Here is a 26,791-nt window from a genome sequence, read left to right on the forward strand (position 1 = left end):
TAGCTGCCACTCTTGTAGGTCCAGAAGATTTCTGCTGAAGTGGTCTGCCAGAAAGTTTAGAGAACTGGGCAGAAATTGTGCTAACAGGTGAAGTTGCATGGCAGAGGCTGTGTGCCAAAGGGTCATGGCCAGCCTGCATAAAGGGTAGGAGTGAGTCCCTCCCTGCTTGCTGATATACCACATCACAGTGGTGGTGTCTGTTTTGATCAGGAGAGCCCCTGGCGGGAGAAGGGGCCTGAAAGCTGTCAATGCATGCTGAACAGCTAACATCTCTTTCTGGTTGATGGGCAGATGGATTTGCTGTGGGCTCCATTGACCCTGTATGCACCTGCCGTCCAGGTGTGCAGCCCAGGCATAGTCTGATGCATCTGTGGTGAGGGTCTGGGTGGCAAGGGGTGGTGAGAAAGGTAGTCCCTTGTGGGAGCGTGCTGCTGCCCACCAAAGAAAATCTTCCCTTAGGCAAGGTATCACTGATATAAGAGTTTCCAGGTCTTGAGAGTGTTGACACCAAAGACATTTTAGGTACCAGTGAAGTTTCCTCATATGCAGTCTGGCATATGGAATGAGTAGAATGCAATGATGCCATGAACCCCAGAGCTTGCAGGATTTTCCTTGCAGATAAATGGGGTCTGGTGGCTAGTTGAGAGAAGTAGGCTGTCAGGTAAGTTTGCTTTTCTGGTGTAAGGAATGCCATCTGGGATGCTGTGTCCAGGCTTGCTCCCAGGAATATACTCCTTTAGGTGGGTACTAGTGTGGATTTCTTTTCACTGATAGTGTACCCTAGGGAGGTCAGTAGGGACTTTACAAAGGTCAGGTGCTTGAGCAGCTTTTCCTGTCTGCCTGAATTAGGCAGTCATCTAAGTATGGGTAAATTTGGATATTCCTTTGTCTGCAAAAGGCAATGGCAAGAGCCAGACATTTTGTGAAAATTCTGGGAGCAGTAGATAAGCCAAAGGGAAGTGCAGAAAACTGAAAGTGCAGGGATCCTGCCCTGAAACTTAGATATTTCCTGCATGATTCCCTGACAGGAATGTGGAGGTAGGCCTCTTAGGACTAGGGTGGCTAGCCAAGCATCCTTGGAGAGCATGGGTAGCAGTTGCTGGAGGGTGAGCATTTCGAATTTTGGTATCACCAAGAAGGTGTTTAGAATGGATAGATCGAGGATAGGGTGCCAGGTGCCCTCTTTTCTGGGTACCAGAAATAGTTTGGAGTAGAAACCTTGGCCTATCTCTTCTGCAGGAACGTGCTCTATTGCTCTCATGGAGAGCAGGGAAAGGACTTGATTTTTCACCTCTGCCCACTGGTTTGGAGGTAGATGTGGGAAGCCTTTTGGGGTTGGAAGAGTGTGGAAAGAAAATTTGTATCCTTGGGGCACTGTTGAGGACCCAGGTGCTTGCATGAAAGGATAGTTTTCCCCTAGGGGTAAATGCAGGTGGGCAGAGGGAGGGGTGGGGGTGGAGAGTCTATGTGAGTTTTTACCATGAGGGGGTGGCTTAGAACTCCCTGGTTTTGAAGTGGAGGAATTCCACTGTTTAGATCTCTGCATTCTCTGGGGCTGCTCTCGGGGGGGTCTGCTTCCCCAGGGTCTGGGCTGAACTGACCTGGTGGGAGCAGGAAAGGACCAGTGCTTGGAGGAGCAATGCCTGTTGAACCTTGGTGGCTGGTCCTGTAGAAATCCTTAACTGTCTGCATAGATTTAGCTTTTTCTTCCATCTTTTTTAAGACCTCCTCTGCCTTAGTGCCAAATAAATTGTCTTTGTACAAGGGTGCATCCAATAATTTTGATTTAATATGGTCTGGCAAGGGCTGTTCCTTAAGCCATGCATGTCTTCTAAGGACAGAACCTGTGACTGCTCTTCTGCAAGAAGTTTCTAGGGCATCAAAACCATAGTGTAAGGTGTGCTTAGTCACTTGACTTGCAGAATGCATTAACTCTTACAACTCTTTCGATTCTGCACAAGCAGGAAAGGAAGACACTTTTTGTTAGAGGAGTTCCATGGTATGTTGCTGAAATTTTAGTATACAGAACTGGCAATTTAGTGCTCTGATAGCAAGAGTAGAAGAGGTATATACTTTCTTACTCCCATCTGTCTAGTGCTCAGGAATCCACATCTGAGGGGATGGGATTCTTAGCAGAGGTTGCTTCAATTCCTATAGGCCCTTGAGAAATTACCTTGGGGTCAGCAGTAGGGTTTTTGAAAAGAAATATGTGTGAGTCAGGGACTCTGCAATACCGGTCAGGTTTTCTAGGTGCAGGAGGGAGGGTTGTCAGGAGTCAAGCTCGATTCCAGGAAAACATTGTCCTCCACATGCAGGACTGGGGGAATGGCCAGGGGTCTGTACTGTGAAAGCTCAAAGAATTCTCTTAGTCTCTTTTTAGACTGGGGGTAGTCCTGACATTCCCAATGAAAATGCTCCCTTAAGGTATGAAGGGTTTCCCCAAAGGAAAAGCCCTCAGGTGGAGAGGCTGAAGGAATGGAATCCTCTGCATCAGAATCCTCATAAGGAAAGAGGGGTTGCACATCTTCATATTCAGATGCATCAAAGTCATCAGACTCCTGTTCAGACAAAACTACTAAGGACAGAACACTTTTCCTTTTGGAAGGGGTAGTTTGGCTTCCCCTGATCAGCATGATAAGGTCTTCCGCCATTTTAAGCATTTGAGACTGAGGCAAGGAAGCAGTTGCCTGAGATTGGGTCGTCGGCTTCTTGGGTGTGGTTCGTATCCTAGGCCTTAGAAACTCGGTAGTTTTCGAAAGAACAGTAGACGCAAAAGAAGTTGTCTGTCTGTGTCAAGAATCGGTAGTCCGAAGTACTTCCTTGGAAGCCGGTGGCTGCTCAGCAGCTCCTGACCCATCCAAGGGTGAGACAACTACAGAATCCTTAGTCGAAGATAAGTTTTGAGGCATACCGAAAGGGTCTCGGTAGTGACCTGCGAATCCACAGAAGTGGGAGTCAGGGGCTGCGAAAACGCCTCACTGAGGACCGGAGAACTGATGACTAGCTTAACGGAAACGTCGTCAGTAGGTTTGGACCTGTGCGGTCTCTCTCTGTCTTTATACTTGTGTTTTTTCTGAAGATCTGCTGTCAGATGGCTTACCGAAGCCATATCAGAATTAGAGGACTGTAAGCGAAAATATCTAGCTACAATAAGGGCCCGATGATGTATAGTTCTGGTGTTAAACAAAGCACAAAAGCGATAGCGAGGAAAGTCGTGGTCTGGGCCTAAGCAAATGACACAGTAAGAATGAAAGTCTCGGTGTGGTATTTGCTTTCCACAGGCAAGACAATTGTTAACTTTTTCTGACATTGCTTAGTGCAAGAAAAAACGATCCCCAATGGGGGTACTTAGCTTTAGAAGACTTCAGCTTCAATTCGGAAGACGAAACTCAGGTAGCAGCCGACCAGCACTCGTGCAAACTGCTTCTGCTTCGGGCTCCACAGCAAGAAAGACTGATGTAATGGCGTCGGCTGCCTTACTTTGTACTACTGACAAGCTGACGTCAGTCCTGAAGCGTCAGCAACTGACGCAGAAATACTAAGCCTCTGGTGTTCAGGCCGGCCAAGGGCTACCCTGGCAGGAATAACCCAAATGTGATGACTGCAACAGTGAAACACGAAGAACATCTAGAGAAACTGTTCTTGGCAAAAGGCCACTTTTTCCAGAAGCAGAAATACCTTAATTTGTGAAGTATCTAGCATCCTAGGAACATTATTCTGTGGGAAGGAATGAGGGATGACTTCCGCAGACACTGCTGAAAACCTAGCTTTTGAAACAGATTTCTGACAAAGTGGAGAAATTCTCAATAGTTTTGAACAGAGTCTGCAAAATTATAGTCATGCAATTACTGGCCGGCAATTACAGGAAACCCTTACAGAAACCACCACTGTATAAATATAAAGCAGCTAGGATGGCTTGAACTACAAAACGTGATTAAATTCCATCAACTAACCATTGCCCATAAAACTCTCTATAAACTATTCAGTACTCCTATTTTATCTACCCTCATCACTCCATATACAAATCTGAAATCACTACGTTCCTCGCATAAAAATCTTCTACATACCTCTAAACCTAACAACAAGGCTGGTGAATCTCTTTTCTCTAATGCTGTTGGAAAAACTTGGAATCTTCTCCCTAGTAACCTTTCCTCTCTTCCCTCTCCATCACTATTCAAAAATAGACTGAAACTCTACCTTACAACACACTGGTTGTGCCCCTGTACTAAACCTGACTAGGCATCTATCCATCAGATTAAACTTAGCTCTGCTTATCCCAGACTACTTATAAACTTCTACATATTCTATTATAGATTTTTTTTTCTCTTTATCTACTCTGTGTCTAGATTTATTCTCTTAAAATACACTGCGTCTAGTCTCTCTAAACACAAAGTTTTCTCTTATACAAATTTTTATTAGAAAATGTGTTCGAATGGCTAACCATAGCTGAAACATACCATGATTCCTGTTTTACTGAAATGCAACAAAATGTAATTGAATGTGATTAGTATCTGTCAATTTAGCTGTATTTGTAAATGTCTCGTATTATAAATGATATTGTGGGTTTTTTTTCTGTGTTTGTTGGAGCTTTTCTCCTCGGGCCTCCACTGAAAATGGACATATATCCAGTTGGACTAGCCCGGTCAACAAATGCAAAATAAAAAAGACATGGATGTCTTGTAACCTGCAAAAGGCAAACATTGGTGCAAAATGCTTTGTGAATTGTTCTGGTGCTGTGGATAAACCAAAGGATAAATAAGAAAACTGGAAAGGTGAATCAGAAACAGAAAACCAAACATCTAAGACCTCTGTGAATGGGTCTATGGAGATATTTTTTAGATCCAGTGTTACCAAAAAAGGAGGAATTGGGGTGGTGGACAGAGACTGCAGAGTGAGCAGTTTGAATTCTGGAACTCAAATCTAGAGATTTAAAAAAGACTGGTCAAAAACAGTGCTTCTAGGTTCCCCATTTCTTCAGCCCTAGAAATATTTTTGAAGACATTTTTTATTTTGATACTCTAGTACAAGTTCTATTACTTCCTTGGATTGTATACAAGCAATTACTGGAGGAAAGAGGCAAGTCTAATTCTGAAGATGGGGTGAAATTCCTAAGTTTGGATGGAATGACTCCCACTGCCACCTCTACCCATTTTGAATTATTTCTACTTCTAGTACCCATGAATCTTTTGTAACCCAGTACCAAACAGGGAGATGTACAGAAATATTCCTTAAAAGGTTTAGATAGTCAGGAAAGGGAGCATAGTCACTTTTCTATGACTGAGATTATGCCTGCAGTGCCCCTTCTTTATTGTTAGAGCTGTACTGCCAACTATGTTTTAAATAGTTGTTTTCCTGGCCTTTGTTGAGACTGTTTAAAAGGTTTCATGTAAAACAGTCCGGGGCTGGAAAGGAATTTTTAGTTGTTTAGATTCATAGGTATATTTTAAGCTAACGACCACCACGACCTTTAAAAGCCTAGCAGTGCAACCCAATCCAATTGTGTTTCTATGTGCCACAGCTGTTATTAGGAGGGGGTATGCTGGTTAAGACGTTTCTAGAGGTTATGTGCATGTGTGTGTGTGTGTGTGTGTGTGTGTGTGTGTGTGTGGGGGTACATTAGAGGCAGACAGTAATGCCCAAACTATCAGAGCCAGACCCAGGGTGAATTTCAGATACAACAGAAACTCCAGCTAGAACACTAAAAGGATACGCTGTACAGTGATGTTACCACTCTGTTCCTTACACGAAGGCAAGCACAGAATTCACCAAAGCGATTTGCAGAATTAAAACCAAGGCGATCGGCTTCTTAATTTTATATAAATACCATAAAAACAGAAGACAGACACTAAGAGCTTTCATCCGTATCTATCAGGCCTTCACCAGAGTTTAATACAAAGTTAACACTTTTTTTTTTTAAAGAAATAACACATTAAGCAATCAAATTCACTCTGCTGTATCAAAACTAACCCTATTGGTGAAAACACCAGGGAAATTGCAGAGCTACAAACTTGCACACTTTTATAAAGCCATTCTCTATTTTTATCAGACATTGAACTAAATGTCACCATCTTAAACAATAAATCACAGCCATAAAGTAGCAAAACATTAGTAATGAGTAATAAATAGTAATATCACTTTCATAAAAACAACCTCGGTAAAAGTTGCAGAACAGTAAAAATAAAAAAAATACTACTAATCAATAATAATATGAATCAATAAATATGTTTTATCTTTACATCCATAAATTAAAGTATCGGATACGGGAACATCTTTATGACATCAAGAAATGCAATTCTACAAACGCTCTATATAAGTATACTACAGTGTTCGAATTTTAAAAAAAATCTTTTTTTTTTTTTTTTTTTTTTTTAATTGATCACATTTTTAGACCTGCCAGAGGGAGGGCTGGCGATGACAGACTAGAGATAAAATAACTGATATGGCAATTGTGGTTAAAGGTTTGCCAAACCCGCCCCCCCCCCCCCGTACTTAATGACTCTGTATCTATAGCCAGTGTTTTAAAGGAGAGGGCTAATGCTTTGAATTATGTTAATTCTCTAAAAGCATTTTTAGAACTTCACAATAGATGGTTTTATCTTTATATAGTTATTTATTGATTTATTTAGGCAACACTTGACAACTTGTTTTTATTCTTATTATACAAATGTTATTAAAGTATTTTTTTTTTATTTTTTTTTAAGGAATATGTGTTACTTTGTATTAAACCTCTAATGAAGTCCTGATAGGCAAGGATGAAAGCCCTTAGTTTCTTTACCTTGCGTTTTTACGGTGTTTAAATAAGACTGTTACGGAGCCAGTCACCTTGGTTTTAAGTCTGCAAATCACTTTGATGAATTCTGTGCTTGCCATTACATAGAGAATGGAGTTGGTAACATCACTGTACAGCGTACCCAATTAGCGTTCTGGCCGGAGTTTCTGTTGGTTACAGGTCAACATGTCAATGCGGTGGTCTTGTTTATTGAATTTCAGATTTCCCGTCCATTGGTCAAGTTTATGCTTAAATAGGATTAAAGATGGACTCTACTTCACATGGATGGGGAGCCTGTTCCAGAGCACAGGGATCGTCTGAGACACAACTCTCTCACCAACATGTCTTGTTTATGTCATAAGCAAAATTTAGATCCTTGGATCTAGTGGTTCTGATGCTGCTCATTTTGCAGATGTGCAAAAGGTCCATCAGAGCAGGATTCGAGGATGCCTGGTAAGCCAGGCATAAATCACCTCTCAGGAACCTGTAGGAGACAGAGAACAGAGAAAGGGCTTTAAGGTGATCCATATAGAACAATGTGTTTATACCCTGGATATTCCTGATAAGAAGCCTTTGATGGTGTCTCAACTGTTGCATATGTCTGGCCAGGTATCTGCTGAAGAAGGCAATGCACTCAATTATGTGTCTGATGAGGGCAGATTAAAATGGCACTATGACCTCCTTGGACCTGGATGCCATGTCCATACTTGTAAGTGGGTGACAGAATGATTTTCTTACTACCTTGGCCATATACTGGTCAAAGGCCAGATTACTGACTACATATGTTTCCAGATCCCTGACTACAGAGTCAACTCTTAGGGGTGCTTTAACAATGGAGTAATTAACCTGGATGACAATTTTTCCAAAAGGCACTATAACGTATTCCTTGGTTTTAATCTGCGACTTTAGCACCAGTCGTTTTTCTGTGTTAGACCCTCTTAACATGTTTGTGTCATGAAGGAACAATGGTTGCTCCCAATTTGCAGTCATCTGCAAATCTTTTTAGCCAAAGGCTCTTGACATTAGCTTTTACCTCCAAGAAGTAAATGCCAAACAGGAGTGATCCCAGCACAAAGCCCTGAGGTAGCCCTCTGGTTACTGGTCTCTTAGTGGAGGTGGTCTCAGTAATCCTGACGTCCTGAGTCCTGTCTGTGAGCTAGCTCACAATCCAGTGCATTATTGTAGGTGTTTATGCCCAGTTTGGGGAGTCTGTCAACTACACTTGAGAGGAATATTGTATTGAACACCTTAGCCAGGTTCAGGTAGGCAGTATGCACCATTTTTCCCTTATCCATTGTCTTGGTGACCTTCTCAAAGAAGTCCACCACAGTTACTAGGCATGACGTTCTCTTGACCAAAGCCAAACTGGGTTGGGTCTAAGATCTTAAGGTTGTCTGTCTTTGATCACTTCCATGACAATTCATTCCATGGCTTTGCATATTAGAGTAATCAGACCAACAGGTCTGAAGTTTTTGGGGTCGGTTAAAGGTCCACCCTTGTGAAGTGGAATAACCACTGCAATCGTCACAGTGGTCCTGACAGATCATGTTTCAACTATTTAGGAGGAATCCTGAAATACTGCCGGGGTGCATTTAGGCTGAGTTTTCAGCCTTAGCAAGTGCTACCCAAGGACCTGCTCCCTGTTAATAGTTGGAGGGGGTATATGTTAAGAGGGGAGGCTTGGGAAGTGGTGGGGTAAAGTTTGAAAAGAATTTATCAGGCAGCTAATTCTCTATGTCACTCTGCTCAATGAAGGTGGCACCAATGACCACAGTTCGGCACACTGCTGCCTTTGAGGTTTTAGACATAGCTGTAGAAAGTCTTGTGGCTGTCTTTAGCCTGTGAGGTTACCTGGACCTTGTAACTGACCCTGCTGGACTTAATTAGTCCTCTTAGTTTCCTGTTTAGTTTAATTAGAGAGCACCCATCAATGTGGGAGCTGCTCTTCCTGATTTTAGTCATGACTTTTTTTTCTTTTGTTATATGCCCTACTAAGGTTAGGATTCCAACGTGTGATTTGTTTTTAGAGCTTGTTTTGGGCTTGTGACAGGTATGAGAGTTTGAAAACATTTTTTACCGCTTAGATCAGTTTACACCTTTCATCAAATCCCTAAAGAATTTCAGCAGATGAAGTGCCAGATCAAACCGTTTTATCAAGTGGAGCATTATCAAGAAATTATTGATAATTTGTGTGACAGAAAGCACAGAAAGTAATGAAGATTTAGATTCTAAAGCAGAAAAGTCTGCAATAACCATCTTCATATCATCAAATGATACAAAGAGGTACTTGGACATATGAGCCTGACAACTGACATTACACATTCTTCAACCTTTTCCTTTAGAAAAACTTTTTTTTTACCTCCAGATCAAAGACACTTCATATTTGTCTGGGGGCAGTGGACTGGATACAGCTATGTTTATATCCAGAGATTTTGATAAGGAAATAACAGAAGAGTCAGCACTAGAATTACAGAAAAGGTACTTATGAGACCAGGGTTGCCAGACGTCCCTATTTGGGTGGGACTGTCCCGAGATCAGCAGCCTGATCCCGAGTCCCGCCCTGCCGGTTTAAATCCCGGCCAGCCTCTGCTTTGTTTTTTTTTTTTTTTTTTTTTTGAGTGTCCCATATACCTGGCATACGGACCAATCAAAAATTGCTAAACACGGAGCTTCTTATGTCCTGCATTAAACACAAGAAGCTCCGTGATGGATTGGCCCATATGCCGGTATATGGGCCAATCAAAAATCGCTAAACACGGAGCTACTTGTGTTGAATGCGGAACTGCAATGCATTAAACACGAGAAGCTCCGTGTTTAGTGCAGAGCTACTGAGCGAGCTCAGTTCTTTAATGTGGAACTGTGTTCCGCATTAAAGACCCCCTTTTTTTTTTTTTTTTTTTTTTTTTTTGATCTTCACTTGCCGTGAGAGACCTTTTTTTTTTTTTTGTCCCTACCTGAGGGGCTGGAAATCTGGCAACCCTGTATAAGACTGATGTACCTTGTGAAGTTTATCTGGTTTCCTAACAGCAGGTGCCTGAGCATTAAAGCTTCCTCTAGTGCTCCAATGATTAGAGGAAAAATCAATGGTTGGGGGGGGGGGGGGCTGTACCTGTAACTGGTTGCAGTACCTCTTCTGTATTCAGATATTTCCTCATATGCTAATTTAAACAAGTATTTCATCATTCCAACAGTATAAAAAAAAGACATTTCTTCCACCAAAGAATATGATTCAGACTTTCCATTTTCAGGTGAAGACACTTTGAAAGCGTAACCTAATCCAACTACTTCAACATAAGAACTAGTCTGAATCAAAAAGAGAAGGAAATCTCTATTTTTAAATGAAAAGAAGTTGGAGATGCAGTCAAAGGATTGAAAGGCCTTAAAAAGACCTTTAGCAAAACAGAAACGATCTTCTTTAGATTATTTTTAAGTATGGATAGATAGAGTTTCTTCTAAGTCTTTTTTCACTGGAAATTCTGAAGAAAAACTCTGATGTTGCCTCCCCGCCAGGTAACTATTCCTGAAGAGAAATTTGTAGTAGGTTCTCAGCCACTTCTGTTATGACCAAGCATGCCTATCCTTTCCCCACAGTTTGCATACATCTGTCCCAAGAGAATGTTCTTGACTCCTGACCTTTAGTGGCTTCCCATGGAACAACACCAGAGGGGTTGAGAGAAGCAGACAAATGGTCTAAGGACACCAATTTGGCCAAAGTGGGGTTGTCTGTCCATGGCTGGGGAAGACATGCCAAAGAAGGCATTGCCAAAACCTCTTTTCTTCCTGACAATTAGAAGAGAGACAGCTGAGGAACTGGCATTAGAATCTATAGAAGGCAGAGTAAGATTTTTTAAGCCACTGGTTTTCTATGCATAGTTTCAGAAAACTAAGCCAACTACTTATGCTTTGAAGTTTAAATCATAAGCTTATAGATCAGAAGTTAACAATGTATTCCTCTCCAAAGCAGAAAAGGCAAGCTCTGTGGGAATATATTGGATATGATGTCAACACATAAATAAAAATGATACCAATTTTCACAGAAATATGGAAAGAAAGTCACTGGGGGTACTGCTCTACCCAATATCTTGAACTAGCAGACTTCTGAACCACTGAAGTTGCAACAAAGATGGAGTCTGACTGGTTGCTTTAATTTCCATCACCCATGTCTGCTTTTAAAATGGCACACACCCTCATGTCTCCTTGGACATACAGGTGCACAGACAGCGGTGAAAATCCCTGGAAAGTGGCCAGACATCTGAGCTGGTAGGATATGCCCCATATAACTTAGGCTATGGCAACAGTGATCTACTGATAAGCATATACTTTGACATCTACAAATAAAATTCAACATACAAATCAATTTGCCCTCCTTGTTCTAACCTAAATCTTTGGTGCCACTGGCTGAACCCAAAAAATGTTGGATCAGATGGAGAGGCAAACAAGAAAACTGTTTCTTACCTATCAAATGATAAACGTGTTTGATAAGAATGCATATCCATCAGGCAGGAGGTGGCTTAGGTCTCCTTGAAACTGACTACACTTGCAGTTATGGAACTGCATGCATATTTGCTGATATAATCAGATCCAAACAGAGTAGAAACCATGAACAAAACAAGTCGAAGGTGACATCTTTGCTCAAGTTAAAAGACACATTTACAAAGAGCACAAGCAAACCAATCAAATTAGAAGTGGACAAAAAAAAACAGGTAGCAACAGATAATGCTAAAAATAACATAAGCAATATAAAGAATGTGAACATAAAAAAAACAATAATTGAAAACTAGAAAGCCCACAATTACAGTGTACAGTACAGTATACATAACTGCTGGAGAAACCACAAGCTAATCAAAAATCTAAGCACTAATGACTCATGAGGTGAATTTAATATACAAGATTAATAACTAACTTAAATCAGTAATTACACACAAGATGGTTTACAAAATATAAGAAAAAGTAAGTTGTACAGACAAATGAAGGTTTTGCAGCATAAAGCTAGAAATAGATGAACCACTGTTGTGGGTTGCAACACTCATAGCTGAAGGTTTGCATGTTGACAAACAGTGTGGCAAAGTTATCACACTAGAGGCTGTGTGAACATTATCATAAACAGGTAGCTGAGAAGCATCTGAAACATGAACCACTAAGTATTATTGAAAATGAACTAGCAATCGAAAAAATATTGTAGTAAGGATCACACATGATGAAACAAACCGTTAAAGTAAGGAAAACAAAATTTATAGTCAGATAAAAAAAAAAAAAAGGAAAAACATGACAACCAAAAAGTACAGTTGCATACCTACCATAAATGTAGATGTTCGAGTGTCTTCACTGTTGCAGTCATTACTCTCGGGTTATCCTGCTGGCAGGCTACCCACAGTCAGCCTGAACTCCAAAGTCTAGGTCCTGCGTCGGTTGTTGTCGGCTCTTCCCTGATGTCAGTGCACCAGGGGTATAAAAGATGCAGCCGACGTCATTTTCTTCAGTTTTTCTTGCCCCAGATGTCAGGTGCCCCCAAATTGGTAGGCTAAAAATTTATGCCAATAAGTATGCATGCAATAACAAACATTTCCTTCATCTACAAGCAAATACACCACATAGGTTGTATAGGATAGAGAAGTACAGATAAGTCCCAGCAAACAAAAGGGGGATGGTGGGTGGGTAACCTGGACTGCAACAGTGAATACACTCGAACATCTACATTTATGGTAGGTACACAACTGTACTATGTTCATCGTGTTTCACTGTTGCAGTCATTACTCTTGGGTTGAATCCCAAAGCTGAGGATGGGTGGCTGGGCTACATAGGATTAGGAGAGGCTATGAGGCCCTGCAGAACTGCAGTGGCAAAGCCAGTTCTGGATTTAGAGTAAAGAGGTAAGTGGTAGTGCTTTGTAAAAGTGTGCACTGAACTCCAAGTTGCAGCCTCTAAGATGTCTTTGTTTGGTATTCCCCTGAGGAAGGCTGCTGAAGTGGCTGCTGCTCTGGTAGAATTAGGTCTAATGCCCTTAGGCACTGATTTGCCATGTTGAGAATAGCAGAAACGGATGCAATGGCCTATCCATTTAGAAATAGTCTGTTTTGAGATAGCCTTTCCTTGTGCTCCTGCAGCATATGACACTAAAAGTTGCTCAGTCTTTCTGAAAGCTTTAGTTCTGTCCAAGTAGAAGCGTGGCTGCCTGTGTATGTCCAAAGAATGCAGAATTTTTTCAACTTTGTTCTGTGGGTTTGGATAAAGTTAGGCAAGTGAATGGTTTGGTTGAGGGCCACACTGGACACCACCTTAGGCATAAAGGTTGGGTTTGTCCTCAGGGAAACCCTGTCTGGATGAAAAATGATAAACGGTTCCACAGCCATGAGTGCTTGTAACTCTGAGACTCGTCTTGCAGAGGTTATTGCTAGGAGCAAAGCTGTTTTCCAGGATAAGAATTTTATATCCGCCGTTTAGGCTGGCTCAAAAGGAGGCAATGTGAGTTATTCCAAGACATAATTGAGGTCCCATGCCGGAATTGGCGCTCTCCTTGGAGGCCTGATGTTTTTGGCCCATCTGAGGTAATGCCTTATTAAGGGATGAGAAAAGATAGGTGGTTCCGTATTGTAATGGGCTGAAATGGCAGAGGCATGAATCTTAATTGATGAAAAAGAAAGGCCTTTGTCCAGCATCTCAGTTAGGTAATGTAAAATCTGAGGGATATTTGGTACATACGTGTCAATGCCTTGTTCCTGGTTCCAAGCACAGAATCTCTTCCATTTTTCTACACAAGATTTTCTGGTACTGGGTCTCCTGGCCTCCAAGATAACATCCATAACAGCTTTTGAAAGAGGAGTGTTCTGAATGGCTACATTATCCGCCATGCTGCCAGATTTAAGGTCCTGAGCTGGCTGTGCAGGATCCGATTGTTTTGTTGGGTCAGCAAGTGAGAAGTTTGAGGCAATATCCATGCTGGACCTTGAGACAAGCTCTTTAGGATTGGGTACCAGTGCTGGCGTGGCCAGTCTGGTGCAATAAGAATAATTTTTGGCTTCTCGTCTGACCTTTAGGAGTACCCTGGGAAGGAGAGGCAGTGGAGGAAAGGCATACACTGTTAGATTTTTCCAGCTGAAGGATAGGGCATCCACTCTCCATGCTTGTTTGTGATAAATCCTTGTGCAAAATCTCTGTAATTGGCAGTTGTTAGGGGAGGCAAATAGATCTATGTCTGGGCTTCCCCATTTCCTTGTTATCATGCTGAAGACTTGTGGATCCAGTTTCCAGTAGTGGGGATCCATGTGGTTTCTGCTTAGTTCATCTGCCAGAGTATTTGTTTTTCCTGGCAGGAATTGTGCTTGCAGGTGAACTTGATAAGTCAATGCTGTGTCCCATAAGGTCATTGCTTGTCTGCAGAGGGGGTAGGAGTGTGTACCTCCCTGCTTGTTCATGTACCACATGACCGTAGTATTGTCTGTCAATCAGTAGCTGTCCTGGATGAAGTAGATCCTTGAAATCTGTCAGGGCATTCTGAACAGCTAGCATCTCTTTTTGATTGATGTGAAGATGTATCTGTTCTGCAGGCCATGTGCCCTGAATACATTTTCCTGCCCTATGGGTCCCCCAGGCATAATCTGATGCATCCGTTGTCAGTGTCTGTCTGGCTGTGGGTAAAATGAATGGCAGACCCTTGTTGTGGTGACAGGCCTCTGCCCACCATCGAAACTCCTGTTGCAGGCAGGGAATGAGGGTAATTACTGTCTCCAGGCTGTGGCAATGCTGAGTCCAAACACTTTTTAGATACCATTGTAGTTTCCTCATATGCAGTCTGGCATATGGAATTAGTAGAACGCAGGATGTCATGAAACCCAAAGACTGCAGGATTTTCCTTGCAGATAACTGGGTGTTTGTTGTCAATTTTTTGAAGTAAGAAGTCAGCTGTTTTTGTTTATCTGGCGTGAGATAAGCCATCTTGGCAGTTGTATTTAAGCTTGCACCCAGGAATATTATCTCTTGAGAGGGCACTAGTTTGGATTTCTTTTCATTTACTGTGTACCCAAGGCAAATTAGTAATCTGTTTACAAATGCCAGATGCTTCAGAAGAATGTCTTTGTTCTCTGCTTGAATAAGGCAGTCGTCCAAGTACGGATAGATTTGAATTCCTCTTTGCCTGCAAAATGCAGTTACTGGTGCCAGGCATTTTGTGAAGACCCTGGGCGCAGTAGATAAGCCAAAGGGCAGTGCAGAGAATTGGTAGTGCATTGAGCTGGCTATGTATATGAGGTATCTTCTGCAAGACTGTCTGATTGGGACATGCAGGTATGCCTCTTAGGTCCACAATTACGAGCCAAGCCTTCTTGCCCAGCATGGGCAGTAGTTGCTGAAGAGCCAACATCTTGAATTGTGGAACCTCCAGAAACGTGTTTAGTATAGAGAGGTCCAGTATTGGTCTCCAGGTTTTGTCCTTTCTGGGCACTAAGAAAAGTCTGGAGTAAAATCCTTGCCCCTGCTCTTGTGGTACTTGTTGAATGGCCCTCATGTCCATGAGGGCTGTAATTTGCTTTTGTGCCTCTGCCCATTGATTGTGTGGCAGGTCTGGCATACCTTATGACCTTGGTAGGGTGTGAAAATGGAACCTGTAGCCTTGGGACACTATGTTCAAGCCCCATTTGTCTTGGGTAACCATTTGCCAATTTGATGAAAAAAGTGCTAGTTTTCCCCCTAAGGGGGCTGTCAAAAGAAAAGTGGTTGGATCTGGCAAAGGAAAGTAATTGGGATTGTTTCCTGTAAGGTTGTGATTTGTCTTCTCCACTTTTGGAGATAGGAGCACCCCATTGTTTAGGCCTGTATGTGCCTTGGGGCTGAGATCTGCCTCTGGGACGCCTGTATCTGCCTCTTTGTGGTCTGTCTGACACTGGAAAGGACCAATTTTTTGAAGGCCAGTTCCTGCTAAATCTGGGTGGTTATACCTGTAAGAAATCCTTAACTGTCTGCATGGATTTCGCTTTATCCTCCATTTTCTTCAACACCTCTTCTGCTTTAGCACCAAAGTATCATGCTGTAATGGGGCATCTAACAATTTTACTTTAACATGATCAGGCAGGTTGTGTTCCTTTAACGAAGCATGCCTTCTAATAACAGAACCTGTAACAGTGGTCCTGCAAGAGGCCTCCAGTGAATCATAACCACATTGCAAAGTATGCTTTCCCACTTGTTCAGCTGCATGCAATAAATCCTGCATTTCCTTGTTCTCTGAACATTCAGTATTTGTCAACATTTTCTGTTTAAGCAGTGACATTAAGTATTGCTGATATTTAAGCATATGAAACTGACAATTTAAAGCCCTTACAGCCAAGGTAGCGGAAGTGTAAACCTTTATCCCCCATCTGTCCAGTGCCCTAGAATCCCTATCAGAGGGGACAGGGTTTTTTGCAGTGGAAGCTTTGACCCCTTTGGGACCCTGAGATATAGTTTCTGGGTCAGCAGCGGGGGTTTTATATAGGAATTTATGGGAATCTGGAACCCTGTAGTATTTGTCTGGCTTAGCAGGTGCAGGGGGTAAAGAGTCAGGAGACAGGCCGGACTCTGAAAATACATCATCTACAATGTCTAGAACAGGTGGAATAGCAAGGGGTCTGTGCTGAGGAAGCAGCAGGAAGTCTCTGAGCCTTTTCTTAGATTCAGAATAATCTTGGCTCTCCCAGTGGAAATGCTCCCTCATGGTATGCAGGGTTTCCCCAAAAGAGTAATCCTCAGGAGGAGAGGCTGAAGGAATGTATTCTTCAGCATCAGAGTCTCATAGGGAGGCATGGAATAATCCTGTTCAGAAGAGGAATCAGAGGAAATTGAAACCTGATCAGAAGAATCATATTCTGTCTCTTGCCTAGGCCTCTTATGAGGAGGGGGATGGGAACCCCTGATCAAAGTAATTAGGTCTTCGGCCATTTTAAGCATCTGTTTTTTAGGCATGGAAGTCTGAGTAGGAGAATGCTGTACTTGTTTCTTTGTCTTTAGAGCTGCTTTAGTCTTTGTCTTTGAAGCTGAAGATGGTTTAACATATAATTGTGTAGGTCTGAAGACACCCTCAGAAGCCGATGCCTGCTCAGTGGCTCCAGACCCATCTGAGGGAATGATTTCCGTGTGTCCAATACCTTGAGTATCCAGAGGCCCAGTCGGCTCCACGTGGGAGTCGGAAGCGGCCTGTGGCTCTGAGGTAGCGGGCGCCAGGGGCTGTGTAAGCGCCTCATTGAGAACCGGCGACTGGCCTAACGGCGGCCTTGATCAGGGCCTAGGCAAGGAATACAGTAAGAGTGAAAATCCTTATGAGGTATTTGCTTCCCACAAGAAATACAATTGTTAACTTTTTCTGACATCGGTCAGGAGCAAGAAAAAAGTTTCCCCAACGGGGTACTTAGCTTTAATGAAGACTTCGGTTCTGAAATTCGGATTTGATAATCTCAGGAGTCGGCCGACCGGCACTTGCGAACTGCTTTTGCTTCGGGCACCACGCGGCAAATAAGACTGAAGAAAATGGCGTCGGCTGTATCTTTTATACCCCTGGCGCACTGATGTCAGGGAAGAGGCAACAGCAACCGACGCCGGACCTAGACTTTGGAATTCAGGCCAACTGCGGGTAGCCTGCCAGCAGGATAACCCGAGAGTAATGACTGCAACAGTGAAACACGATGAACATCTGCTACACTATTCAATGACGACAGTGTCTTTCACATTGAAAGACAAAGCTATAGGTAGACTTAACTAGAGCAACATGGAATAAGGACTCCCATACAGTTCAGTGGTGGTAGGAGCAACTGGGATAATAAACAATAACCCAGCATACTTGAATGTGCAACCACTACAAAGAGAGGCAATTCCAGGTATACTGTAGGTGCTGAGGAAAGCATTCCTGGCAAACAAATACTAAAAGCAAAGTTGATTTTATTAACTTAAATCAATTTCATTCCTAGGTCATGGTGTAATTAATGTCACTGCATTAAAAACACGGAGAAAATAAACTAGGTCAGAAAGCAATGCTACTGGCTTACCATTTTGAAGAATATCCCCTGGCACTGCCTTCCCAGGGGCAAATGAACTCAAGCAACCTATTCAGAACAAATCTGAACTGGTGGATGTAGATTTAAGTTGAAGTGCCACCTTTCCTCTCTAGATTATACCTCCACCAAAAAAATAACACAAGGAGCAGACCTGGCTGTACTAGGACAAGTTTAAAGGTTAGTTTGGAGAACAGTTTTGTTTTAAGAAATACAGTACTTGTTTTTTTAAACACCAAGTAGGGTTCTTTTACAATTCTCACTTAGAAGTGGCAGCTACTAGGAAACGCATTCTTCCAAAAAGGAACTTTTAAATCCATGAAGATATCTAACTCAAAGGACACACAGACAAGCCTGTTAATCATGAAGTTTATTTTCTAAGGAGGAGGAGGAGTTCTACAAAGAGGACCAAAGACAGAAAATCTTTCACAATCAAAATGAATATTCATCATACAAGATGAAATTCAAGAGGCCCTTTTACATTGGTTAATTGCTAGACTTTCTCTTCAAAAAACTTTTTTGATTACAAATTCTTGCACTGTCTAGCTCTGGTGCTGAAAGGCACATTCAGTTCAAACTGACACACATGATCAGATCTGGAATGGGTGCATACCCAGTCTGTGACAAAGAGAAAATCCCTAACTATAACCCAGAAAACCTTGGTCCGAATACTAACTTGTCTTCAGGAAGAAGGGAATGAGCAGCCAAAGCCAGCTTGTCCACTGGGGAGGGGCTACAGTTGTGCAAGTAAACTTACCATAACAGTAGAGCTTTTACTAGATCATTGTTGCAATAGCTTAAGCTATTTGGATTACATCCTGTACGAGACAGGACCACTGGCCAGCTTTTCAAAGCATTAAGGCATTTTCCATGCCCTCTGCAAGTGGCTTGAACAGAGACCATGAGGAGTACGGGTACCAAAAACAAAGGAAAAAATACTTCTCTGGTCTCTGTCAAGATGCTGGCCCGAGAATTCTACCTTTGGTGGTCTCTAATGACTGCAATGAACACCTCAAAAAGTTGAACTCCTTCCAACCTATAATTCCTCCCCGATGTAAATCCTCCAAATCAAGTTTGCCAGCATCACTAACTACTAACCCTAATCATACAAATGTAAACCCTTGACATTTCCCAAATGATCACCACAGGTCTCTCAGGAAAGACAATTAGGAGAGGGATGCTGGGTGGATTGTTCCAGTGTCCAGACAGAGACCACAGACAGTGTTCCAATAAGAACATAATTTACATATTTTCAATATGCATAATTCAATATGCTCAGCTCCATTACCTTCTCTTCTTAAAAAAAAGAACTCAACAATCCTTCCATGACACAGAAAGATACCTTAACCAGTCTCAACTTATTCTCAACCCATCCAAAACCAATCCCAGAAAATCTTCAGACCTTTGTTCATTTGCCATTTACTCATCTAATAATACCTGTATTGAGCCAGTTGATTCTACAAAGCTACTAGGAGTCACCACAGACAAAGACCTTATATTCGATGAACACTTGGACATGGGTATCAAGAAAGTGCACACCAAACTTGGTTCCCTGTATAGAATAAAGCCCTTCTTAACTGAATCTACTAGACAAGCCATCAGTAGAACTCACCTTCTATCCAGTCTCATACACCTCACCCATTTTCACCAGTCTAAGAAAACGACTTGGCTAAACTAGAATCCTGTTACTACAAACTAGCCGGATTCACCGCCAACCAGCCTATAAGGACCCATCACTGCACTATAACTTCCATCTCAAATGGTTAGAACTCCCCAACCGATTCACTTATTACCAGCTGGCACTCACACACACTAGCCTGTTACACCTTGATAACTATCCATCCATTAGCAAACACGTTAACCCTACTCTAGTAGTAGAACTTTAAGATCTTCTAATGACTTACTCTTGAAGGTCAATAGTTAAAAAAAAAATATATATATATATATATGGGGATTCCATATACTCCCATAAAATTGCTAAGATATGGAATGATATACTCAACAGTAACAATACTTCCAAATTCAGACTACTAAGGGAACACCTCAAACACACATGGCTCTGGTCCTGCTCTAGACCTGATAAACTATCGAGCTTATACCCCACTAGCTCTACTCTACCACCTATGCTCTTCCCTTTCCTACTGCTAATTTCTCTTCCTTCATTTCTCCTTTTTTGTCTCCCTCTAATTGCCAGTGTTACGTTCTGTTGGTCTGTCTTCTTCACATCTTACCCTTTGCTCTTTCTTTTCTTCTTTTATGTCCCATTTTTTCTACTACCAGTCACCTCACCTAGCTAATCTTAGGCTTTCTTGATAATTGTTGTATTCACCCAAATGTAAATGTATGTATATATAACTGACAATTTTTAAGTTTTTTTACTATCTCTTGCACCTCTACAATTGTATCTGACTTCAGTATTGTTGATGTTTTTATATTTGTAGCTGCATATTTGCTAACTTTCTGTAATACTCATTTTGTCTTATCTACTATTAGAACACTGTATCGGTGGGGCTTTTCTCCCCGGGCCTCTGATGAAAATGGGCTAGTTTTGGCTCAGTTGGACTATTCTGGTAAACAAATGGAAATAAATAAATATTTTTCAGGCCCCGTCCAAACACTGGAAAAGAAGAACAGAATCTTCAGCTAACATGGGTGGCCTATTCCAGTAAGCCTTTCAAGCTGGTTGTTACAAAGAAAGCCCTTATTCCAGAAATAGAGTCAAAGCTGTAATGTTTAGTAAACGTATGCAAGGAAGACCAGGTAGCAAATGTTGTGATACCCTGGAGTGGAAGATTTCTGAGGAAGACTGTAGACTTGGCTTGAGACCTGACAAAGCGTATTTGGAGGAATCAGCAAAGCTTGCTTGCTTTGTCACAGCAGAATAAGATGCAGTCAGTAATCTCCTTTGCCAGAGTAATCTTGGAAATCTTGTGACCCAGTTTAACCAGTGAAAAATAAAAAGCTGCTAATCTTTTCGAACTGCTTTGGTATGATTCAAGTAAAATGATAATGGTCTCAGCACCTCCAGGAAGCATAACAGGTACTCCCCCTTATTACAGTACTTCTGAAAAATATAGAAAATGAATATACTGGTTCAAATTGGTCTTGCAAGGTCACTTTAGGTAGAAAGCACAGTTTGGTTCTAAGACTAACTCTCTCTCCCGATGGAAAACAAAATATGGAAATTGCAAGGACATGAACTAAAGCTTGGAAACTAGTCTTACTGAAGTAATGGCTACCAAAAAAGCTGTCTTCCAAGAACGGAATTTAATATCCGCAGACCTGGATGGCTCAAAGGCTGGTCTTGTCAAAGATTCAGCTAGAAAATTTAGATACCAAGCTTGCGCTGATGTAGCTAAGGGGGGATGTGTCTCAAATGAAAACCACCTTTAAGGAAGGCATTACACAATATGTGCTACTAATGAAAGATTCAAACAGCCTTCATAAAAGGATGAGATGGATGCCAAATGCACTTTGATTGCAAAAAGCTAGCCACTTTTTCGTACGATTCAGTCAGGAAGGTTAAAAACTCCTCTAACGGAGCAAATGTCTGGGAGATGTCTCAATTCTGAGCCCACAAAGAAAACATTCTTTATTTACTCTTATAAATCTTTTTGATGGAATTATTTTTAAAGGCCTTAATGAGGTCTGCCTCCTCAAGGGGGGCCAAGGGTTCCTAGCCATCATGGGAACTGGAGAAATCCAAGTGGTTAGAATGAGGGATTGAATGTCCAACTGAAGTATCCCAGATGGATATGCCAGAACAGACGGGCCATCTGTAATTAAAAATAAAAAAAAAATTATATACTCACCATAACATTCCATGTGTGTTGTTTATCTCATCTTCATTCTTCACTGGTTGGGTTTGGAACCTATCTTTGGTTCTCACTCAGCCGTATACAAAAGCTCGAGGTCTTCCACTAGCTCATGGCTGAATCTCCTATCCCATCATGCTTTAGTAAGTCTCCCCTGATATTGTTTGCTGATACAACAAAGGGCATCAAATACACCTATAGAATACCACAGAGTACTGAAGAAGGTCAGCGCACCTTAATTAGCAATTGCAACCTCTGGGTCCTACAGGAGACGAAAGTTGGGGGGGGGCAGGAGGGTGGGATGTAAGAATGAAGGCAAGATGAACAACACACATGGAACGTTATGGTGAGTACATGACGTCTTTATGTGTTGTTGTCCTATCTCGCCTTCATTCTTCACTGGTTGGGACAGCGTCCTTAGCACCATATTTATTGAGTGGCTCACGGGAGAATATTCTTCAGAACAGTGGACTCAAAGGAGGCCCTGTTCCTGGAGGCCAAATCCATTTCATAATGAGTGATAAAGGTATGCGGCATTGCCCACGTAGCTGCAGCACAAATAGTTTCAATTGGTAGTCTAGCTTGGAAGGCCGAACAGGTTGCTATGGCTCTTGCAGAATGACCTCAGAGTCTAAAACCAAAAGGTCTTTATGAGATTTGTAAGTAAAAATAATACAATCTGATGGCCACTGAGAGTGTGACCTTTGATACAGGACCACCTTTTTTTAGAGTCTGAAAATGAAACAAATAATTGGTCAGATTTTCTAAAGGCCTCTGTCCTATGTAAGTAGAATAGTAAGTGCTTATGCACATACAGCTGGTGCAGCAAGTATTATGCTTTGTTGCCATAGGTAGGGAAAAAGACTGGTAATTCTATGGGCTGATTCAAACTAGACTCTGAACATACTTTTAGTGGAAAGGATGGGTCCGTTCGAAGGGATACTCATGGAAAATCATGCAGGGGTCTTTACTGATAAAGCCTGCAATTCTGAAACTCTTCTGGCAGAAGTGATGGCAATCAAGAAAATTGTTTTCCAAGTCAAAAACTTCAGGTCAAAGGATGATGTGGGCTCTAAGGGGGGGGAAGGATCAAACATGATAAAATAAAGTTCAAGTCCCATGGTGCAGGCAGGTCTCTGAAGGGTGGTCTCAGTAACATAGTACCCCTTAGGAAAGTTTTGCAGAGTCTGTGGGACATTACATTTGGCCCCCCATCACCTACATGGAAGTCTGATATAGCTGCTAGTTGAACTCGAATAGAAGATGCACCTACGCCCTCATTAAAAAGCTTTGCCAAGAATCCCAATATCGAAGATATAGGGGCAGAGAAAGGGTCGATGTGATTATCCAATGCTCAAAGGGAAACTCTCCTCTACTTGCTCATCTATAGTTTCCTGGTTGAGGCCTTATGAGAAGAGATCAAAATACGTTTCACTGATGGGGAAATGTCAGGTAACCTGGCTATGTGCGGAATTGGAGCAGCCGAGCTGTCAACTTGAGGGTTTGAAGAGATTGATTAAGCATCTCTGACAAATCAGTCAGGAGGTCTGGAACTGGTTCCAGAATCCACGGCTCCTCCTGGAGATGAGACCAAAGAAAGGGAAACCATATTTGATGAGGCCAGTACGGTGAGACTAATATTAAGCTCTTTCCCAATGAGCTGGCTTTCTGAAGGACTTTGCATATCAATGGAAAAGGGTGGAATGCACAAGAGGAGGCCCAGGGGCCAATCGTGTACAAGTGCATCCCTTGGTGACTCCCTCGGAGGGGGGGGGTCAGGGCAAAGTAGCAGCTGCATTTGGCATTCATGGACATGGCAAAAAGGTCGCAGCAAGGCTGGCCCCACTTGTGGAAAATCTGATCCGCCACTTCCTGTTTTACAGCCCACTTGTGGGGCATCAGAATTGCTCTGCTCAGTTTGTCTGCTATCACGCTGGATTTCCCCAGGATGTGCGCTGCTATTAGAAAATGGTGGGAAGAGGTTGCCCACTGCCATACTCTCAGGGCCTAACGACACGGGGGGGGGGGTAAGACTAGGTACCTCCTTGTTTATGTACCATACAACTGACATGTCTGTTTGAATTGCAATAGTTCTTATCTGCAACGCCAGAAGAACCGCCCTTATCTCTAGGACACTGATGTGCAAATGAGCATTGTGGTTCTACCAAGTACCCTGGACTATCCTTCCCAGATAAAGCCCCCCCCCCCCCGTCTGGGAAGCGTCTGTGGTCACTGTGGCTAAGAGTTGTGGGAGAAAAAATGGTCGACAGTCACATGGGTAGAATGAAGCCACCAGCAAAGGTCTTTCTTGCAGGATTCTGTTATGATATGGTGAGATATGGGTAGGTCCTGCATGGACCACTGAGTGAACAGCAGCAACTGCAAAATTCTCATGTGAAGTTGCGCCAATGGTATCAAGGTTATTGCTGCTGCCATGGTACCAAAGAATTTCAAGATGATTCTCGCTTGAACTTTTTTCTTGGAAAGTAGATTTTTGACCTGTTGTTAAAGGGCTTGAACCTTTTCAGTGGGAAGCTTTGCCATCATTTGTTTTGTATCTAGATCTGCTCCTATAAAAATGATACACGGAGATGACAACAAGGCAGATTTTTTATAATTTACTGTGATTCTCATGTAAGAACAAAGCTGTATAGTGGTGCTGCTCGCTTGGGTTTTAGTAGATGTTCGGTGGTGGCAGTTAGGAGCCAGTTGTCTAGATATGAAAACACTCAGAATTCTAAGGCATCTCAAGTGAGCCATGACTACTGCCATTCATTTGGTGAACAATCTGGGGGCTGTAGTGTGACCAAACGGCAGAGCCCAAAACTGGTAGTGACTGGCGCCCAGCTGAAAGCACATATGACTTCTAGATAGCCTGCCCATTTTTATGTGGTAGTATGCATCCTGGAAGTCTATAGAGCACATCCAATTGTCTTTTCCAAGAAATGGAAATACTGACTGCAGTGTTACCATCTGGAACTTTGTTTTTCTCAAGATCTGTTTAATCTGCTGAGATCCAATATGGGTCTGCAGTCCCCTGTTCTCTTTGGCACTAAAAAGAATCTTAAGGTCCAGATCCTATTTGGTCTGTTGGGAAAGTTTGGATGATCTTTGCCTAGCCTGTTCCCTTTGACTAGGTGGAATGTCTGAGATGTTTTTTATGTTTAGGACGAGGAAAAAAGCCGGTATAGAGTAGCCTCTGGATACGATGCTTTGTACCCATTTGTCTTTTATCTTTAGCCAGGTGTCCAGGTACAAAGACAAGCGACCCCAAACTGCCACCAGAGAGGGAGAGGTGGGCCTCCTTTCAGGAGCACTGAAAAGGCTTACCACGGAATGACTCTGTCCCCGGATTCTGCGGACCCCCTCTACTGCGTGGACAGTGTCTTCCATTACTGCTTCACCCTCTGCTCCTGGGGGAAGTATCACCACATGTCTTGAAAAACTCTCCGGGATTTTAGGAACCACATTTTTCCTCCCTTTTGCCTTTTGGGTAAGCTCTGGAAGGTAGAGAAAAACAGACCCCTATAGCACAGAGAGTTTATCCTTCATGCTCACACCTGGTAACTGTGCCCTTAATTTTCAGCCCGAATAAGGACGAGCCATCGAAGGGGGCATTAATAAAGGAAGATTTAAAGGGTTCTGCAAAGTCACACAGCCGCATCCAGGATGGTCTCCTTAGGGAAATTCCTGAACCTGCCGCTCTGCTCGCTCCATCTGGTGCATAATAAATGAGCCTCATGAAAGAGTTAACTACAGAGTTTAAGATGGAGAGCTGAGGGAAAACCTTACCTGATACCCCTGCAGCTACTGAACCATGGAGAGTACCTCCTAGCTCCTTCAGCAGATCTCTGTAGCCTTGTAAAGTGCATCAAATAGTTCAGCAATCTGAGTGCAAATGTCACTGAAGAGAACATGTGCTTTCTATATCTGTCCATCGTGCAAGACTCCTTCTTCAGCGGATGGACAGATGAGGACGTCTCTGAAGGTTCCTTTGTGGTGACTGCCGCCACCACCATAGCATCAACTGGAACACCTTTGGTGAGGAAATCCTTGTCTGACAGGGCAGTAATAAACTTGTTTGGCCGCCGAGGAACAGGTTCTACTGCTTCTGGAGACTCCAATGGCTTTCGACTAACTAAATCCATAAGTTCGTTGAAAGGCAAGTAGTGGAAGGGTGAGACCCATAGGCTTTCGGGTACACAGACTCCTCCTCAGAAGGGCTGATGGGCTTCCAGCCGCGTCTCTGCCTAAGAATTTCTAGGATGTCTGCAAAGGCGACATTTCTCATAGGGCGACCATGGGGAACCTTCTGACTCATCAAGGTCTGTATCAGAAGTGACAGACTCCCCTCGGGAGTCTAAAGGCTTCATCTTGCAAAGACTCTTATTAGGGACCTCTTCAGAACGGTATTCTGGAGAGGATTCAGAAGAGAGAGGTTCAGCTGATGGGGTATCCTGAGGCCTAGGGTCTCCATGCGTCTGTGGATGGTGTGGTGCTGAGACAGAATTTAGGGAGAAGAATGACAGGATCCGAGAGTGGAGCTATCTGAGGAGACAGCACTCTCATCACCTTGAAAGCGACCCAACCCCTGATCTGAGAAAACCTACAGCTCCGAAGAACCAGAAGGCATCCTCAGGAAAACGAGTGATGGCTCAGATAACAATGTAGGAGAAGAGCTCAACAACGCCGAAGCCCTGAAAGGCAAGTTCAAATCTGACAGTCATTCGATTTGACTCCCCATCCCAGACCCGACCGGAGAGCATCGGCTCCTAGACTCCTCAAACTCAGAGAGAACTGATGTCACAGCAGATGTTGGGTCTGAAGATCCCAGGATAGGTCTCGAAACAGATGGTTCCACTGCAATCGGTTCCAGGCATTCCAGCTCCAAGGTCCCAGGTCGGCTCGGAGGAGGAATCAATATCAATGGGGAAGACTTGGCCGGCTCAGACTCCCCCTGGGTTGGAGCCGAAAGGAGTTCTGCCAGCACCGGTGTCCTTAAAAGTCTACAAACCATCCGATCCTCATCATCATCTGAAAGATACCTGGAAGACCAGAAGGAGGGAGTAGGAGATCTAGTTGATTGCAGAATAGGTAACCATAGAACATGAGTAACCAGCTCCAATTCTGGGGACTAGATCCGAAGTTAGAACTCCATCGGCACCAACACAGCTGGTGCCAATGAGATTTAGCAT

General features: G+C 42.8%; 1 protein-coding gene across 1 annotated transcript in view; it reads right to left on the minus strand.

Moving 5' to 3' along the window:
• PCNX1 (pecanex 1) overlaps window positions 1–26,791 on the minus strand; it is a 3,150,868-nt gene that overhangs the window by 2,009,000 nt on the left and 1,115,077 nt on the right. The window lies entirely within an intron of this gene.

Source organism: Protopterus annectens, chromosome 6.part0, assembly GCF_019279795.1.
Source record: "Protopterus annectens isolate FY-2018-M chromosome 6.part0, PAN1.0, whole genome shotgun sequence".
NCBI classification, from domain to species: Eukaryota; Metazoa; Chordata; order Ceratodontiformes; family Protopteridae; genus Protopterus; species Protopterus annectens.